Source organism: Rhinatrema bivittatum, chromosome 15 (genome assembly GCF_901001135.1).
Source record: "Rhinatrema bivittatum chromosome 15, aRhiBiv1.1, whole genome shotgun sequence".
In the NCBI taxonomy this organism is placed as follows: Eukaryota; Metazoa; Chordata; class Amphibia; order Gymnophiona; family Rhinatrematidae; genus Rhinatrema; species Rhinatrema bivittatum.
In genome coordinates, this window is record NC_042629.1 from 24,019,526 (window position 1) to 24,039,334 (window position 19,809).

The window sequence follows — 19,809 nt, forward strand, 5'->3', positions numbered from 1 at the left end:
CTGGAAAGTTTAACATGCTAAGATTGAAATATCTGGATGAGTTCTCTTAAGTTTTCCAGCTTTTTATTTTCAGCCATATTTCCTTGCACCAAAGTTGCAAGGATATCAATAAGTTGTTTTTTCCAGTTCTTCCAATTTCCCCTTTTGTGTTGTAGCCAAAGTCTCAGAAACCTGGATCTGTCTGCGTATATCAGTAGTAATAGTGGTTAAAGAGGAAACAGACTTTTGACGTGTAACGAGAACTCCCCAAACAGAATCTAAGGTCATATCAGCAAGGTCTCTGCAAAACGCCACAAGAGCCCAAATTCAAGGATTCACCACCAGCATTTTATTCAGTTCAACGTTGGATTCAGCATAATCCCCACCAAGGCAGGGGGTGGATGCCAGGAAGGAAGGCTTCCATTCTCATTGCTAGCAAACACAGTCTGGTGATCTCCTAATGGAAAGCCCCTGCAATCCTTCCTGTACCAGTTCCCGCAACGTCGGAGGGAGGAAATGCCCCATCTATAGCCATCAACACATCCTGAACTAAGGGGGAGCTTGATGGTGCCTCCCCGATCAAGTTGTTCGGATTTGGTGGTGAAGGCGTCCGAGAAGCTCCGGGGCTAACCGTGGAATCAAGGTCTGGTGGGGAGGCTGTTCACTCCCCGGCCTCTCCCACCAAGGACACACCCAGAGCAATTTATGGTGCCAAGGAACGAAAACCTACAATCTTCTGCTGACCAGGGGAACTCAGGAGAGTGGCTGAATTTTCAATCCTGTTGCCCCTTTCTCTTGGTATGTGATATTGAGAAAATAAAAGCAAGTAAAACAGGGTCAACAGCAGAGGCTATCCGCAGCATCTTTGCATAGAACCGCCATCTTATCCCTCCAGGATTTATTTATATATTTGTAAAATAAGTTAGCTGTTCAGTACAGTGATAACCTAATGGAGGTTTATCATTCATTGATTTATATTCTGCCTTCCAAACTTCCAGAGCCAAAGCAGAATACTGCAATAAAAATATATACAATAATAAGAATATCGATCAAAAAAATTTCACAAATATAACAAACATAAAATAAAAATACAACAAAGACCATAACACAAATATGAGCAACAAAATACTAGCAAATATATGTTAAAGTACCAATATCAACATTAAAAAAAAAAAAACAAAAATCAAAATCTGCAAGAATTGTGCACTGAATAATTCAAGATTTGTTTTCCACATGCATCATATCAAAGGCGACAGCAAACAAGCACCTAAAAGAAAGGCACCATCCCAGTGATAACTGAATCAAGAAAATGCCAGTTGAGAGTTTTGGCATCTTTTCTAAAAGGCAAAAGAGGTATACATCTTAGGGGATTCAGTTCCAAAGAGTGAGGCCCGTTATTGAGAAAGCCTTTTGCCTTGTAGTAGGCAATCTGAAAGCCTTAGATGATGGGATCTCTAACAGGAAATGGTTGTACTCTAGCTCTGAATAGAGGCACTTACCCAAGTAAAATCCATTTAAAGTAATTTTTAAGCACACAACTCCTTGCATACCTAAGTAGCAGCTTTTGAGAAAAATCATTGCTGTCACCATTATTTCACAATTACTAGCGATTGAACTGAAGTTCAAATGAGAAGCTTGGTGGATCCCGAGGTGGTAGAATGGATTACAATCGGCTGACTGAACACCCGCGAATAGTGGTAAATGGAACCTATTCTGAAGAAAAAGAGTGGTAAGTGGAGTTCCTTAAGGATCTGTTCTGGGTCTGGGTCTATTTAATATCTTTTTGAGTGATGTTGTGGAGGGATTAGAAGGTAAAATTTGTCCTTTTGCGATGATCTGCCACAGAGTAGATGCATCTGAAGGAGTAGCAAGAATAAGAAGTGACCTAAGAAAGCTCAAGAAGTGGTTGAAGGTTTGGCAGTTGGGATTCAATGCCAAGAAGTACAGAGTCCTGCATTTGGGACATGGCAATATGTGTTGGGGGCAAAAGATTGATGTACGCAGATTGGAAGAGAGACCTCAGGGTGATAGTGTTTGATGATCTGAAGGTGGCGGAGCAATGCAACAAGGCAGTGACTAAAGTCAGAAGGATGATGGGCTGCATAGAGAGGGGCATAGACAGCAGGGAAAAGGAGGTAGTAATGCCACTGTACAAATCTTTGCTGAGGTCTCACCTGGAATACTGTGTTCAGTTCTGGAGACCTCAAAAAGGATAAGGACAGAATGGAAGATGTCCAGAGAAAGACAACCAAAATGGCATGGGTTCCTGTATGGAAAGCCATATCAAATGAGACTGAAGGACCTTAATATGTATACATTGGAGGAGAGGAGAGACAAGGGATATATGATACAAACCTTCAAATACTTGAAAGTTCTTAATGAAGCACAACAATAAAATCTTTTCCAATATAAAGGAAGCTTTAAAACTAAGGGTCATGATAAGAAACTCCAAGGGAGACTCAGGAACAATGTCAGGAAATAGTTTATCAGGTTCTGCAGATTAAAGACTTTATATTAGCTGTCAGATATTTTTCATTCCTGGGCTGGACCTGTGTTCAGGTCTGGATCAGCCAGGACTGTGGGATGCTGCCGAGGTAGTGCTTGAGGCGAGTCTCAGCCTTCACCTAATGGAAACACCTAGTGGCTAGATTCAGGGCCTGTGACTGCAGAGTCCCAGAAAGCTGTGGCTTTTGACCCCAGCTCAGGGCGGTCACTGCAATGACTAAGTTGGCAGGGGGATTACAAAAAATAAAAGGGGGGGGAATCCCAGGGGTAGTTACAAATGAGGGATTGCTTGTAAGACAATTTGAAAACCTTTAAGGCTTTGTTAAAGACATTTTTATTTAAGCAAGCGTATTATTTTGTCAGGAAGTCAGATGATTAAGACCAGAGTAGCATGTAAGTTTCGATGCAGAGATTTATGTATTGGGTGTTTTTATTCTGTGCGTTTCAAATCTTTGATGATTCTTTTTTTGTACATCACAGATTCACGTTAAGACATTCATAAGTTTTAATAAAAAAGATAAATGAAACATTATGGCACTACAGCCCAAAACAGCAAAAGGAAACTGCCACGCCAAAAAAAAAGGATACATCTTGCACACAAAATGCAAACGTTTCTTTGCTTATTTAAGCAAGTGGTAAAAAGAAAATATATATACATTTTCCTAAGAGGAATTATGTTAACCATCTGAAGCCACAGAACCACAAGAAGAAATAAGAAGACAAAAAATGCATCCCTTCTTCAAAGTCTTTTCATAATCCACAATCCTAGATTTTCATGGTTAGACATAGAATGTAATGTAGGCCGCTGCTTCCATTAGGCAAGTTAGGCTGTCGCCTAGAGCAGCACAATTTTGGGGGGCGGCAAATTCCCACCAGCACGAAGCCCAGGAGGGAAAGCCAATGCTGCCAAATAAGGGAGCGCAGTGCTGGAGCTGCCAAGAGGTCAGCGGGGGGAGGAGTGTGCATGACCAAAGATTCACCGAGGGCACTAAATACTCTTGCACCAGCCCTGACTCTAATCTATGAAGGGAAGAACTTCTAATGTTCTCCACTCTTTAAATATTTGCATTTCTGAGGGATGCAGATGAGTGCATCCATTTTAGATTAGACCTTTTTAAGTTACTGCTTTTAATAAAAATGTTTTGTTACCTTTGTTTGTGGGAATGGGAGAAGTTGAGAACAAGTTGGGGTTCTGTGAAAATGCTAGAAATTTCTTTCCAAAATATTTGGGGTTTCATGAAATTTTTTTTAATGCTGTTTATAAAGTGAGGATTTATGGAAAGCGATAAAACCTATTGCATTGAATGAAATAAAATGATAAAAAAAATACTCAGCAGTGTGTCACTTCTGTTAACGTTCCTACCATGTCCTCTATATCCCAAGGAAAGAGTCTTGCGTTGCAGTGCTCATACATGTTTTGGAAGAGAACACATATGTTTGGGCGTGAAAGCGAGTTCTTGTTTTGGCAGAATACTCCCTTTACTTTTCTTAACATCAACAAGAGAGAACATACAGAAATGTGTGCAACTCAAATGCCATGACATGTTGTGTGACAACTCAAGCTAAGATCTAATGAATTCAAAATCTAGGAAAAATGCATCCTCTTATCCCTAATTGAGAAAGCGGGATGCAAAAGTTTAGGGTGCATTTTATTCTGACGAGCAATAATGCAGAGAATGAGATCATTAAAAACCATCGACTAATACATGTGCTGAATTTCCTAATCCATTGTCCTCCCATTGAAAATTTTTAACCTGCTAGTTGAATAAATTCTGTATGGCTAGGACATCATAGAGCAGAACAATCCGAAGTATCACAACAGCTTCAGTTTTACAAGGCTTTGAGCTGCTTTAAAAGATCCGTTTCTGAAAGCACTCGAACATGTTTAATAAATTCTAGCACAGAAATCGCATACGGTGTCCTGCTGTAACTTTCAAGATTCCATCCATCATTCTTGGCCCCCGGGACCTGGATTTGACACCCTGCCTAGCAAGCTTAGCTCTGGTTGGTTGGAAGAATGCCATCTTATGTTCAGGTCAAAAGAGCAGCTGTAATTTATCTGGATGGTGTTTTAACTAGCCACAGCAGAGCATAAAGCCCAAAGTTAAAGCAAAAACATTCTGGCAGCGCTTTCACAAGTAATCCATATTAATTTTATCTCATAATAAGAAAAGGGTAGATCTTTTGCTTGCAATTAAACATTAGTTTAGCTATTTTGGCCTGCTGAGCAGCATGTCTGTGCCCTGTGTCAATAGGCGTTAACATTCCCTTCTGATGCCCTAGTCAGCCTTTCTGGTTTTGGGAGCGTAGTTTGGAACTCAAGCTATGAGAATAATTTCACAGGAGGAGTTATTTTTACATGTGATTGCCATTTCAAACAATTTGGCATGCAAGCATTTTTTTCATTGTTAACATCAAACTGAACAGACCTTGCGTAGTGTTGCAGAGTCCTCCATATGAAAAAGTTTGATTTTGTTTTCGGCAGCCTCCTTCTCTTCCACCTCCTGCATGTACACTGGTTTTCAGTTTGGCTGCCTGTCCAAAAGCGCTTTTCATCTTGGATGTTTCCCATGATTGAGTCAGAGCAAGAAGCAGCAAACAGCATTGTCTTTACTGGTGGCCAAACCACTGAGCACTTGTGAATTCACCCCAGGTTTCTGAGGTATGACAGCTGCATGTAAATATTCAACATTAGGGAAACTCGAGGTGGTACTTCATCCTAGCAATTGGTTGGGCTGCCTTGCAGTTCCATGCACATTTTTCCTGTCTATCCTCTGCTTACATCCATAGAGGCAGGTATAAATGTTTTGAAATGCTAGCGGCCCACCGAAGGCTCCCTAGTGAGCGAAACTCTCTAATCTAGAGCTCAGAACCTGGCCCTGAACCTACAGCTTGACATAGATAATATAATCAGTTTGGAACAAGAAAAAATAAAATATAGTGGGATGGGAACTGGAAAGTTAATTTTGAAAACAAAAGCAAAATAAGGTCACGAGTAATGAGCTGGCAAGGAACTGCCAGCCTTGGTTTGCATAAGAAGAAATTACTACTTACCTGATAATTTCCTTTCCTCTAATAAGGGCAGGGCAATCCCCATGAGTGGGTTATGCACCTCTGCCAGCAGATGGAGATGGAGCAAAAGCTGAAGTCATAGCCATATAGTCCTGCCCCGACCTTAGCCCACCAGTATTCTCTGGACAAGCCAAACTGTGGGCAAAACTGATTATCCTTGAACATTACTATTAACAATCAACCATTCATGTTTCCCAACCATTAGGAACACTGAGCTCAGCCAAAAGAAGGAACAGATGGGCCAATATGGTACAGTGCGCTCCGTTGGAGCGCACTGTACCGTATTGTTAACCTGCCATTGGACGCGCGTTTTCCCTTACCCCTTATTCAGTAAGGGGCGGAAAACGCGTGTCCAACATGCCGAACCTAATAGCGCCCTCAACATGCAAATGCATGTTGATGGCCCTATTAGGTATTCGTGCGCGATTCAGTAAGTAAAATGTGCCAAGCTGCACATTTTACTTTCAGAAATTAGCGCCTACCCAAAGGTAGGCGCTAATTTCTTCAGGCACCGGGAAAGTGCACAGAAAAGCAGTAAAAACTGCTTTTCTGGGCACCCTCCCACTTAATATCATGGCGATATTAAGTCGGAGGTCCCGAAGGATAAAAAAAAATAAAAAATTTTTAAGTCAGCTGGCAGCTGTCAGGTCGAAAACCGGATGCTCAATTTTGCTGGCGTCCGGTTTCCGAGCCCGTGGCTGTCAGCGGGCTCAAGAACCAACGCCGGCAAAATTGAGCGTCGGCTGTCAAACCCGCTGACAGCCGCCGCTCTGGGCCAAAAGGAGGCGCTAGGGACGTGCTAGTGTCCCTAGCGCCTCCTTTTGCCCGTTTCTACCGCCGGACCTAATTTAAATACTGAATCGCATGCACAGGTGAGTGGCCTGTGCGCGCGCCGGGAGAGCGGGCGTTCGCCTGCTCTCTCGCGGACTTTACTGAATCGGCCCGAGAGTTAGTAAACTAAGGGCTATACCAGTTTTCAATGAAGAGCAGGAATCATACTCTGCATAGCTCACTTGAAGAAAGGCAAACCACAAACTAAAATTTTGGCAGCCGAAGGTGGATCGGGAATTGACCTGCCCTTCCTAGAAGAAAGGAAATTATCAGGTAAGTAGTAATTTCTTCTTCCTTAGCATTTGAGCAGGTCAGTCCCCACGAGTGGTATGTACCAAAGCTAATCTCGAGATTACATTTTCCTAAGAGCATAGCTCTCTGCTTCAACGGCAGGGGAGAAGAAAAACTGATACTTCACGCATATCCAGCATAGCTCTCTGCTTCAACGGCAGGGGAGAAGAAAAACTGATACTTCACGCATATCCAGCATAGCTCCCTGCTTCAACGGCAGGGGAGAAGAAAAACTGATACTTCACGCATATCCAGCATAGCTCTCTGCTTCAACGGCAGGGGAGAAGAAAAAAGGATTCGCACTCACAAAGTGGGGAGTAGCTGGCTTGTTACGGCGGGTACTACCCCAAACCAAATAAGCCTGATACTTCACTTTCAATGCATTTCTAGCATAGCTCTCTGCTTCAACGGCAGGGGAGAAGAAAAACTGATACTTCACGCATATCCAGCATGGCTCTCTGCTACAACGGCAGGGGAGAAGAAAACAACCAATAAGGGCTGAATAACATAGTCTGGGTAAAACAAATAAGCATGGGTGTAGCTTGCTTATTGCGGCGGTTACTTCCCCTACTACCCCTAACTAATCAAGCTTGATATTTCACTTGGATGCAGCTCCATCACTGCTCTCTACATTAATGGTGGGGGTGGAAGGGAAATAGAACCAAAGAGCTAAGAGAAACAGATAAGTATGAGAAAAAATGTGTGAAGCTTGCTGGGCAGACTGGATGGGCCGTTTGGTCTTCTTCTGCCGTCATTTCTATGTTTCTATATATATGAGAAGGGCGGGAGACTGCCAGTGGTCCAATCAATACCGCCTGTGCAAACACGACATCCTCCCTAGCATCCAAGTGGTAATGCTTGAAGAAGATGTGCAAAGATGACCATGTCACCACTTGGCAAATTTCAGCAGGCGACATCAAATGAAACTCCGCCTATGATACCGCCTAAGCCCTCCTGGAATGCGGTCTAACCTGTTTTGGCAATGCCACCTCAGCAGCCATATAGGCTGCCATAATGACTTCCTTAACCCAGCAGGCTATCATTGGCCCTGTCGCCAGTGTTCCCTGTTTACCTCCCTCATGGAGCAGAAACAGGCGATCAGACTCTCCAAGTACCACAGTAAATGCCGCTTAATGTCAAAGGAATGCAAAAGACACTACTCAGCTTCATCTCTGTCCCTGTCCAAAGCAGGCAGGGAAATGGACTTAATAAAATTAAACTCTAAAACCACCTTTTGGCAAAAGAGAATGCACAGTCCAAAGTTGAATTGCGAAAAGAGAAAAGTTCAAAGTGGTATAGTGAAATTGAAAGGTGGAAATGATCAATGTGTGGAGAGAGACGAAGAGATGGCAGAAATATTAAACGAATACTTCAGTTCTGTGTTCACTAAAGAAGACCCTGGAGAAGGACCATCTCTACACAACAAGAAACTGGAGGGGAGTGGAGTAGATGATAATCCTTTTACAGTAGAAAATGTATGGGAAGAGCTAAAGAATCTGAAAGTGGACAAAGCCATGGGACCTGATGGGATTCATCCAAGGATACTGGGGGAGCTCAGAGATGTGCTGGCGGGTCCGCTGTGTGACCTGTTCAATAGATCCCTAGAAACGGGAGTGGTGCCGAGAGATTGGAGAAGAGCGGTGGTGGTCCTGCTTCACAAGAGTGGGAACAGAGAGGAGGCTGGTAACTACAGACCGGTTAGCCTCACTTCGGTGGTGGGAAAAGTAATGGAGTCACTGCTGAAAGAATTGTGAACTATCTACAATCTGGAGAATTGCTGGACCAGAGGCAGCATGGATTCACCAGGGGAAGATCCTGTCACACAAATCTGATCGACTTTTTTGACTGGATAACCAAGGAATTGGATCAAGGAAGAGCGCTCAATGTCATCTACTTGGATTTCAGCAAAGCTTTTGATACGGTTCCTCACAGGAGACTGGTGAATAAAACGAGAAGCTTAGGAGTGAGTGCCGAGGTGGTGGCCTGGATTGCAAACTGGTTGACGGACAGAAGACAATGTGTGATGGTAAATGGAACTTTCTCTGAAGAGAGAGCGGTTTTAAGCGGTGTACCGGTGTTGGGACCGGTCCTGTTCAATATCTTTGTGAGCGACATTGCGGACGGGATAGAAGGTAAGAATTTGTCTTTTTGCGGATGACACTAAGATCTGCAACAGAGTGGACACGCCGGAAGGAGTGGAGAGAATGAGACGGGATTTAAGGAAACTGGAAGAGTGGTCGAAGATATGGCAGCTGAGATTCAATGCCAAGAAGTGCAAAGTCATGCATATGGGGAGTGGAAATCCGAATGAACTGTATTCGATGGGGGGGGAAAGGCTGATGTGCATGGAGCAGGAAAGAGACCTTGGGGTGATAGTGTCTAATGATATGAAGTCTGCGAAACAATGCGACAAGGCGATAGCAAAAGCCAGAAGAATGCTGGGCTGCATAGAGAGAGGAATATTGAGTAAGAAAAGGGATTATCCCCTTGTACAGGTCCTTGGTGAGGCCTCACCTGGAGTACTGTGTTCAGTTCTGGAGACCGTATCTACAAAGAGACAGAGACAAGATGGAAGTGGTACAGAGAAGGGCGACCAGAAAGGTGGAGGGTCTTCATCGGTTGTCATACTAGGAGAGATTGAAGAATCTAAATATGTACACCCTGGAGGAAAGGAGGAGCAGGGGTGATATGATTCAGACTTTCAGATACTTGAAAGGCTTTAACAATCCTAAGACAACAACAAACCTTTTCCATCAGAAAAAAATCAGCAGAACCAGAGGTCACGAGCTGAGGCTCCAGGGAGGAAGACTAAGAACCAATGTCAGGAAGTATTTCTTCACAGAGAGAGTGGTGGATGCCTAGAAATGCCCTTCCGGAGGAAGTGGTGAAGACAAAAACTGTGAAGGACTTCAAAGGGGCATGGGATAAACACTATGGATCCATAAAGTCTAGAGGACGTGAATAAAGAGGGGGTGGCTTGCATACAGAATGCTGAACAAGCAGCTAGATAGAAGGGCTCAAAATAGAAGAACAACAGGAAGCCGCTGCTGCCACAGCCGCTGCCGAAGTGTGAGGAAAGGCTAAGCTAGAGATCGCCTCAGACCTGTTGCAGTAAAAGGGAGAAGCAGCAGCCCTTGAAGCCCTAATTAAAGGTCTTGTTGGGGGGGGGGGGCAGTTGTGTCAGCCACGAAAAGTAGCAGACGCAAGGATCAATAACTGGGGCCTGCAAGCCCAAAGGTGGAAGGAGGCGGCAGAATACTGCACGGAGCGGCAGTAGCCACAGAGGCATTCACAGAGCGGGATGCCAGTGGTCTGTGTTCCACCTTCACGGAGCAGAAGGATGGAGGGCTGCCATCTCCAAAAAAAAAAACACCAAAAAAAAAACAGGGGTGGGTAAGAGTAGGTCATAGGCTATAGGTATTGCCAATTATTAGGCTTGTTCAATATTTGTTGTTTAATGTGGCTCGTGGAAATGGGGGCTACTACCTGGAGATAATATCCTTGTTCAGTGTACATTCACACAGTTGATGAGACTCCATCATTGCTCTGGGCTTCAATGGCAAGAGGTAATGTGGAAGAAAAAAAAAATTTGTATTCACAGGGAAGTGAGGTGTAGCTGGGCAGATACTTTACTTTCAATGCATGTCCAGTGTAGCTCTTTGCTTCAACGGCAGGGGAGATAGTCTAATACTTCTCGTTCAACGCATAGCTCTCTGCTTCCACGGCAAGGGGAATGAGGAAGGGAGGATCTGTATGTGGATTGCATAGTCTGGGTGGACAGGGGCAGGGGTGTGGCCTGCTTGTTGCGGCGGTTGCTACCCCTAATTGAGCTGGATATTCGCTTTATGCAGTTCCAGTGCTGCTCTCTACATTGATGGTGGGGGGAGGGGAAATAGAACTAGAGAGTACTAGAAGCCAAGCGTAACAAGTATGAGAGAGAGGAAAAAAAAAAGTACATAGCTTGCTGGGCAGACTGGATGGGCCTTTTGGTCGTCTTCTGCCGTCATTTCTATGTTTCTATGTTTCATCTGAGATGGTAGCCAGAGGGGACTGCCCACCAGAAGTCTCTGGAGATCAGTGCACCATGGCCTTCAAGCCCAATCCGGAGCCATTAAAAAGACGGTGTTGGTTTGACTTGCAATCTTCTATATCAGTCTGCCTATCAAAGGCCAGGGCAGAAATGCATACAGCAGGGCGCCACATGGCCAATCCTGAATAAGAGTGTCAATGCCCATCGCTTTTGGGTCCCGCCTGTGACTGAAGAAGCGTGGAACCTTCTTGTTGTTCATGTTTGCCAACAGATCTAAATCCAGTAGGCCCCAGCGATTCACCAGGAGTTGAAAAGCCTCATCAGTCAGCTCCAAGCTTCTCGTGTGGAGGAAATCAGCTCTGATATTGTTCTGTCCGGCAATGTGGGAGGCGAATATGCTTAGGAAATGCTGCTTTGCCCACACCATGAGTGCATCTATCTCCTCCAACACTTGTTGACTCTTGGTTCCACCTTGATGTAAGCCACCGTTGTCGCATTGGCAGACATTATCCGGACTGCCCAAGCCTCTAACTGCTTAGCGAACCGCAGGCATGCTAACCGAACTGCTCGTGCCTCCAGTCTATTGATATTCCACTGCCACTTGCTGCATTCCAGTGCCCTTGTACCACTATCTCCTGACAGTGAGCCCCCCCCCCCGCCCCCCAGCTCCAGAGGCATCTGTCGTGAGCACCAACCAATCCGGTGTCCAGAGAAACTCTCTTCCTGAGATGATCTACCTGTATCCACCAGTTCAACTAGGAAATCACCTCTTAACAGGAGGAGCAGTCTCACAACATAGTTCTGTAACTGCGGACTCCATCTGGAGAGCAATGCACGCTTAAGAGGGCACATATGAGCCCTCGCCCAGGGAACTTCTTCCAATATGGCAGCCATCAACCCCAGGACCTGCAGATAAGACCACATGGTTGGATGAACAGAGTTCCGCAGGAACCAAACTCGCATCATCAACCTGCGGATCTGAGACCGGCAGAAATACTCTGCTCTGCCTTGTATCAAGCCGAACCCCAAGATACTCCAGAGTCTGAGATGACTGCAAATTTCTCTTGGCCAGATTCACCACCCAGCTTAGCTCCTGTAGTAAGGAAACCAAACTACAGGAAGTGCAAAGATTCTCTTGCACGTCTGTGGCTCAAATCAACCAGTCGTCCAGATAAGGGTGAACTAGAATGCCTTCATTGTGCAGGGCCGCCGCTACCACCACCATGACCTTGGAAAAGGTCCTGGATGCCATGGCTAGCCCGGAAAGGCAAGGCCTGAAATTGGTAATGACGATCCAGAATAGCAAACAGGCGGAACTGCTGATGTTCCCGATGGATGGGAGTATGTGGATACAACTCCATCAGATCTAGAGATGTGAGGTATTCCCCTGCTTGTACTGCCATTATGACAGTGCGCAACGTTTCCATCCTGAAATAATTGACTTGTAAATGTCAGTTGACGCCCTTGAGATCAGTATGGGCCGAAGCGATCCTTCCTTCTTGGGTATGACAAAATAAATGTAATAGCGGTCCATATTTCACTGCGATTCAGGAACGAGAAACACCATTTTCAGGTTCAACAGCCTTTGTAACATCCCTTCCATTTCTACTCTCTTCTGAGGAGAGTTGCAAAGAGAGACCATAAAAGCATCTGGAGAAATGGGATGAAATTTGAGAGCATACCCGTCCCAAATCACTTTGAGAACCCATTGATCTGAAGTAATCTGGACCTACTTGTGATAAAAACGGGATAGGCAGCCACCTATCTTCTGCACCACCAGGTGAGCCCACAAACTTAATTGGGAAGACAGAGGGGCTCCACCTCTGGAGCCCGCATCCTTTCGAGGTCCTCTGGGATGAAAAGACTGAGACCTGTGTAAGGCACAGGACCTTTGGGAAGAACTCCCCCTGTAAGGCTGAAATGCTGGTGGTCTTGAAAGTGGTCACCCACCCAGAAAGACTGGGCAATCGGTTTCTTGTCCTCTGGCAAAAGAGGGATCTTTCCCCATTTACTTGCCAGTTTTTCTAATTCACTGCCAAACAATAGCAAGCAAAAGTGTATTTACTTGTGTAAAACCCAGTTTTAAGAGCGTAAATCATTTTGAAAATGACCTCCTAAGGCTCTAATCACTAAGGACTGCTTTAGGGTAGGGAAGAGTTCTGGTATATTGACTTGACAATGAGCCCCTTATACTGTTGCTCTGCTTTCATAGCTGAGCTAAGATAATAATGCTTCTGTGCTTGATCAGTAGAATATCCTCCTTTCCTGTGATAGGTAGAGCTGCTGTCTCTGAACTAAAAGGATCCCGATTCCAGTTGGCAACAGTTTCTTGCCTTACAGTGGAGTTTGGGTGTGCATTGAAATCACTGAAAACCTGATGCTGTCATGTGTAATCATTTAGGGGTAAGAACATAAGAACATGCCATACTGGGTCAGACCAAGGGTCCATCAAGCCCAGCATCCTGTTTCCAACAGTGGCCAATCCAGGCCATAAGAACCTGGCAAGTGCCCAAAAACTAAGTCTATTCCATGTTACCGTTGCTAGTAATAGTGGTGGTTATTATCTAAGTCAACTTAATTAATAGCAGGTAATGGACTTCTCCTCCAAGAACTTATTCAATCCTTTTTTAAACACAGCTATACTAACTGCACTAACTACATCTTCTGGCAACAAATTCCAGTTTAATTGTGCGTTGAGTGAAAAAGAAGTTTCTCCGATTAGTTTTAAATGTGCCATATGCTAACTTCATGGAGTGCCCCCTAGTCTTTCTATTATCCGAAAGAGTAAATAACCGATTCACATCTACCCGTTCTAGACCTCTCATGATTTTAAACACCTCTATAATATCCCCCCTCAGCCATCTCTTCTCCAAGCTGAAAAGTCCTAACCTCTTTAGTCTTTCCTCATAGGGGAGCTGTTCCATTCCCTTTATCATTTTGGTTGCCCTTCTCTGTACCTTCTCCATCGCAATTATATTTTGAGATGCGGCAACCAGAATTGTACACAGTATTTAAGAGTAGATTTTATAACATGTGGCGACCAGAACTGTACACAGTATTCAAGGGTAGATTTTATAACATGCGTGTGCGCGTCCATGTGCACACAGTTCCTGGGATTTACTCATGCAGGCCTTTTAAAATCCGCCCCTAAGTAAGAATGACTGATGAATAACGACTTGCTGGATTGACTTGTGTGTTCACCGGGGGGGGGGGGGGGGTCAAGCATCTTGTTAAAAGAACTAGGAATATGTTTTCAGCATCTTCTAGTGGTGCGAACAAAGACCTCTAGCTATATGTGCATATCTGATATATGTATTGACTCTCAATAACTCCTATGGTTGTAGAATTACAATGGTGTGCACAGTATTTGTGTTGGATGCCACACAACCTAACCAAAAACATAATAGCTAAGTTTTATATATTTGACCAGCACAGCTTCTGCTAGCCAGAGGTGGTAGCATGTAATTCTTATTATTTTCTGTTAAAGAATCCAGTCAAGCCATTTCTGGTTTTTTTTTCTCCTTTTAAAGAACAGGGGGTTGCAAAGCCTGAGTTAAGTGCTGAATCCAGTTTTCAATCCTCTCCTACCCAATCACCACCTGGGGTTGTGCTTTTTAATTAACATTTACCTAATATTTTACTATTTCAGTGCTCTTGCATGTGCTTTGTTTGATCCCAACTTAACTATTATTATGATTGCAATTTTGATTTATGAAAAGTCAATAGCCTGCCATACATAGACCATTCATGTTGTGTAAACAAGTAATTCATCCTGCTCCCATAAACTGTATAAGTGCAAAAGAACTTGGTATTCTGCTTATGGTTTTCACTCTGTAAGGTTCAAAAGCCCTTCTTGGTAAACCAGTTACTGTGCTGAGCAATGAAGGCTGGGAAGATTCCCATCCCTATCACTGGAAGTGGCTTTCAAATGCACAGCACTGTGCCAGATTCATGTTCTATATTTTATGAGAATACTTTATCTAACACAACGTATACATGTGGTGCAATATTTGCTTCACACGTTCTCTTATTTACTAGAAACATTTATCACATTGCAAGGATAATTCTGGGTTCTCATTCAACTAATATTTTTTAAACATAAATGAATGTCTTTAAAACACATTTTTATTATAGATTTTTTTATATGAGCTGAAAGATAAGCTTGGCTACCTAAGGGATACATGTTTACAATGATTTATCAATAAGGACTTTTCTTATTGGGTACTGTGCAGGCCCCTTTTGTAAAAATCTCTTCCCAGTCGCTAGCTTTTGTACTGTCATAATATTTTGAATCTATACAGTATGGGAAAGTGTCACTTATTACCACCTTTGCTGGCTAGTGCCATCAGTAACATCATTCCTGCAGGTTTGGGTCAGATACAGAGAGCAGAGGAAAGGATAAGGGAGGAAGAGGAGTAGACATCATCAAAAGTAGGATCTGCTGATGCAGTAGGCCGAGGCAGTGAGGTTGGCTGACAAGTTTGTTATCTGTTAACAATAGCTATGTTATTAAAGGCCATGAAGCACTGTAGCATTTCTGAGGGGACATTTTTACCTCAGGGCTGGCTGATGCCATTATTTTAGAGAGACATGGCGAGGCAGGAGCTAGTGGGGATTGCTTCGGGTGCCTTTCTTCCTTTGTCCTCCATGAAAGGGGTAAGGAGGCCAGAGAGGACTCCAGCCCTGGCTTATTTCCTGGGGGAAGGGAGTGGGAGTAGGAGGGGCCCAGGGAGGACATGGCTAGGCTTAGCTCGGTTCAGCCCAACCGGGAGACCGACTTATTGGAAGGGGTGAGAGAGGTGTCAAAGGGCCCCAGGGGAGGCTACTTTTTTGTTTAAAAAACACACAAAAATACCCCAAAATTTTGTTCCATTTTTGGTTTGTTCCAGTCAACAAACTGAAAATAGCTTATTTGGTTTGGATGTGAGGTTATCAAATTTGTGGTTGATACAAAATTATTCAGAGTAGTTAGATCACAAGCGGATTGTGATACATTACAGGAGGACCTTGTGAGATTGGGAGATTTAGCATCCAAATGGCAGATGAAATTTAATGTGGACATGTGCAAGGTGTTGCATATAGGGAAAAATAATCCTTGCTGTAGTTACACGATGTTAGGCTCCATATTAGGAGCTACCACCCAGGAAAAAGATCTAGGCATCATAGTAGATAACACATTGAAATCTTCGGCTCAGTGTGCTGCAGCAGTCAAAAAGGCAAACAGAATGTTAGGAATTATTAGGAAGGGAATGGTTAATAAAACGGAAAATGTCTTAATGCCTCTGTATCGCTCCATGGTGAGACCACATCTTGAATACTGTGTACAATTCTGGTCGCCGCATCTCAAAAAGGATATAGTTGCGATGGAGAAGGTACAGAGAAGGGCAACCAAATTGATATGATTATCCAATTAAGGGCAACCAAAATATATGATTATCCTATTAATCATACAAATTCCAATCCACTTCCCATATAGAGTATATTATTGTAACATGTAACCAAAAAATTTATTGGCACCCTCTAGATAATTCATAAACCAAACCAGACTTATTTACGTGCCTAATTGTAAATCGTTGTGATGGTGCATTACTAAACGACGGTATATAAAACTTTTGAAATAAAATTTGAAATAAATAAAGGGGATGGAACAGCTCCTCTATGAGGAAAGGCTGAAGAGGTTAGGGCTGTTCAGCTTGGAGAAGAGATGGCTGAGGGGGGATATGATAGAGGTCTTTAAGATCATGAGAGGTCTTCAACAAGTAGATGTGAATCGGTTATTTACACTTTCAAACAATAGAAGGACTAGGGGGCATTCCATGAAGTTAGCAAGTAACACATTTAAGACTAATTGGAGAAAATTCTTTTTCACTCAACGCACAGTAAAGCTCTGGAATTTGCTGCCAGAGGATGTGGTTAGTGCAGTTAGTGTAGCTGGGTTCAAAAAAGGTTTGGATAAGTTCTTGGAGGAGAAGTCCATTAATGGCTATTAATCAAATTTACTTAGGGAATAGCCACTGCTATTAATTGCATCAGTAGCATGCGATCTTCTTAGTGTTTGGGCACTTGCCAGGTTCTTGTGGCCTGGTTTGACCTCTATTGGAAACAGGATGCTGGGCTTGATGGACCCTTGGTCTGACCCAGCATGGCATGTTCTTATGTTCTTATGCCATTCATTTTAAACAAATGCACATCCCTCTTGATGCAGCTAGTTGCAATAGTTCCTGTGGGGAGATCCAGTACTGCATACTTTCTTAAAAGCTATTCACCTCTTTTCTAGAACCCTGAATCAGTTGCTAAGTTCTTATTTCTGCTCATTTGTTTAATTCAGTTTATTCTTAGGGGAAACTTCACTTTATAAATAAATAATTTTTCTTAGGATTTTGCTTCTCATGTTACCAGACAATCATTTTTACAGCTTTCTTGGCAGCTGACAAAAGGCTCAGAAATGTGTGCCCCTAAAGCCAAAGAAGACCACACTAATAATATTTTCTTGGACATGTAATTTATGTTGTTTTAACTGCCAGATTGAACATTAATTCAATAAATTAATTTGTATGGGCCGATGAACTCTGCTTTTGCAGTGGGAGGGTTCCTTAGCATTTGATCTGTTAACTGAAATCTGTTTTCATTTCACATCTCATGAATTTATGCACACCAAATGCATTAAACTTAAGTTTCTTCTTTCTGCTCTGTACTGCAAGATACATCTAGATTACATTCTGAGGTGTGCAATGTATTGTGCTCTTTTCTGCATTTGGCACTCAGCAGTATACATTTTCAGCACGAGCCGACTATGAAATCAAGTCAGAACATTTCTTTTTTCTAGTTGCGTGTTGCTCAGTCCTAACTCCTTCATCTCCTGCTGCAGCTTAAAAAAATAAAAATAGTCAGCTATTTCCTTGTTGGAGCTGTGACTGTAAATGTGTGGTTTGCACATCAATAGTCCCAAAGAATGGCTGGTTTTGTTTTCAGTGTCCTCTTTAAGCTGAATTATGTTGGTAGTGATCAGTATGTTAGCATAATTGTTGGGATGCTGCCTGCGGGCCTAGCTGCAGGCAGTCCCTCACCTGAAGTCTGGGGCCGCTGCCAACACTGTCCCTCACGCGGCCTGAAGGCCGCCGCCGCGCCACAACCTCTGAGGCTGCTGTCGATGCTCCACCCTCGCGGCGGGCAGAGCTGCCGCCGTTAAGCCTTCCCGTGGCAGGGAACCGCTGCTGGCCTGCTCTCCCTTGTGGCAGGAAGCCGCCAACGTTAGGCCCTCTTTCCATGGCCTAGTGCCGCTTCTGCCTGCTCCTCTTTGCGGCATGGATGCCGCCGTCACTGTCCTTGGTCCTGCCCCTCTTTAGGCACACGGACACGCCTCTTCTCTTCTTTTAAAGGGCCAGCGGCGGGAAAAGCCCCGCGTCCCTCATCGATGATGTCATTCATCCATGCCCTGGATCAGCCCTATAAAAGGGCCCTGCTTCAGTCTCTCAGAGCCTTTGGATCCGGTCTTCACAGAGTTTGTGGTCTTCCTTCCGGTCTAGGTCCTCCATGGTCTTCCTGTGCTTTGATGGATCTTTGTTCTATGTTCTTCGTGTTCCTGGTCTCCTTCATCTTGATGTTCCTGGTCTCATCCCTCGTCAGAGCTCCATCGTCGCTTGTTCTTTGTTCCTGATCCATGTCCAGATGTCATGATGTTTGGGCAAAAATGTAGATATGCCAAAATAGTCCAAGTGTAAACTTTATTTGAATGGAGACATGAATTCATACCAGTGCCCGACTCAGGCCGAGTTTTGCCCCATTTGGGGCTGCCTCAGGGGCTAAAAACAATAAATACATTATATAAATAAATTATATAAATAATAATAAAATTACAGTAGGACATACATAAATGCATTAAAAAACATAAAAAGTTTTTAAAACTTTATATCTAAAAGGTACCACAAATAGGGAAGAACATAATGTAACTTTAAAAAAAGGAACCAGACAAGGGTATGGTCAAATAAAAATACAGTGTCAGAACAATGTTTGTCCCTGTATAAAGTTGGTTTCTTTATATATATCTCAGAAATCTCTCTTAAGAGAGATTTCTTAAGAGAGATTTCTGAGATATATATAAAGAAACCAACTATACAGGGACAAACATTGTTCTGACACTGTATTTTTATTTGTTTTTAGCCCCTGAGGCAGCCCCAAATGGGGCAAAACTCGGCCTGAGTCAGGCACTGGTATGAATTCATGTCTCCATTCAAATAAAGTTTACACTTGGACTATTTTGGCATCTAATCTACATTTTTGCCCAAACGGTTTTCTTAGATAGCCTACCCTCTTGCTTTATCAGATGTCTTGATGTTCCAGATGATCCCGATGTTCCTGTCCTGACTCCATCCTTTAGCTCTTAGTCCAGTTCCCAGGTTCATCTGTTCATCTTTCCTGGCATGCCACCATTGTGGTCCGTGACCAGCCCATGGGGGGCTGTATAGGGCGCCTCGTTGTACAAGGCCTATCTTCTCGTCTGCAGCGCAAGCCTCTGGAAGGATCCTGTTTTTAATGCCCAGCTTCTGAATCCTGAGTCTTGAATGTTGTCCCAGTCTTTGGAGTCCCTTGTGCCTGCTTCCGTCCATGCCCAAGACTCTGCCAGAACCTGCTCCGCTCCAGCATGATCCGCGACCAGCCACAGGCGGCTGTGTAGGGTGCGCCCCGGTGCAGGCCTCTCCTGAATCTTCATCATGTCCTGGCTTCAAGTTCCACTGCTTCGTCTGGAGTGCTTCGCCTTCTGCGTGGTCCGCAACCAGTCATGGGTGGCTGTGTAGGGTGCGCTGTGATGCAGCACTCACCCAGTACTTTCTCCTGAATCCTTGCCTGAGACCTCCAAGCAACCTGAAACTTGTCTGTCTTCCGAGTATCCTGAGTCTACGTCTAAGTCTTCAGAGTATCTCGAGTCTTGTCTGAGTCTTCTGAATATCCTGTCTTCATCTGAGTCTTCTAGTTCCTGCCCTCAGCCTCCTTTTGGCCTCATGCACTCGTCATTCCCAAGTGGTGGGTCCGGAAGGGCTATCAAGTGGCCAGAGGGCTACTCTTGAGACCAGCATTGCGTTGCTGGGTCTCATTGGTGCGTG

General features: G+C 43.9%; 1 long non-coding RNA gene across 7 annotated transcripts in view; it reads left to right on the top strand.

Moving 5' to 3' along the window:
- LOC115076873 overlaps positions 1–19,809 on the top strand; it is a 313,677-nt gene that overhangs the window by 165,144 nt on the left and 128,724 nt on the right. For 3 of the 7 annotated variants that reach the window (XR_003852886.1, XR_003852888.1, XR_003852884.1), the window contains one exon: positions 1,587–1,708. The exons of the other annotated variants lie outside the window; for them this stretch is intronic. This is a non-coding gene — a long non-coding RNA (uncharacterized LOC115076873). The remainder of the gene's footprint in view (positions 1–1,586; positions 1,709–19,809) is intronic. 7 annotated transcript variants of the gene reach the window in all.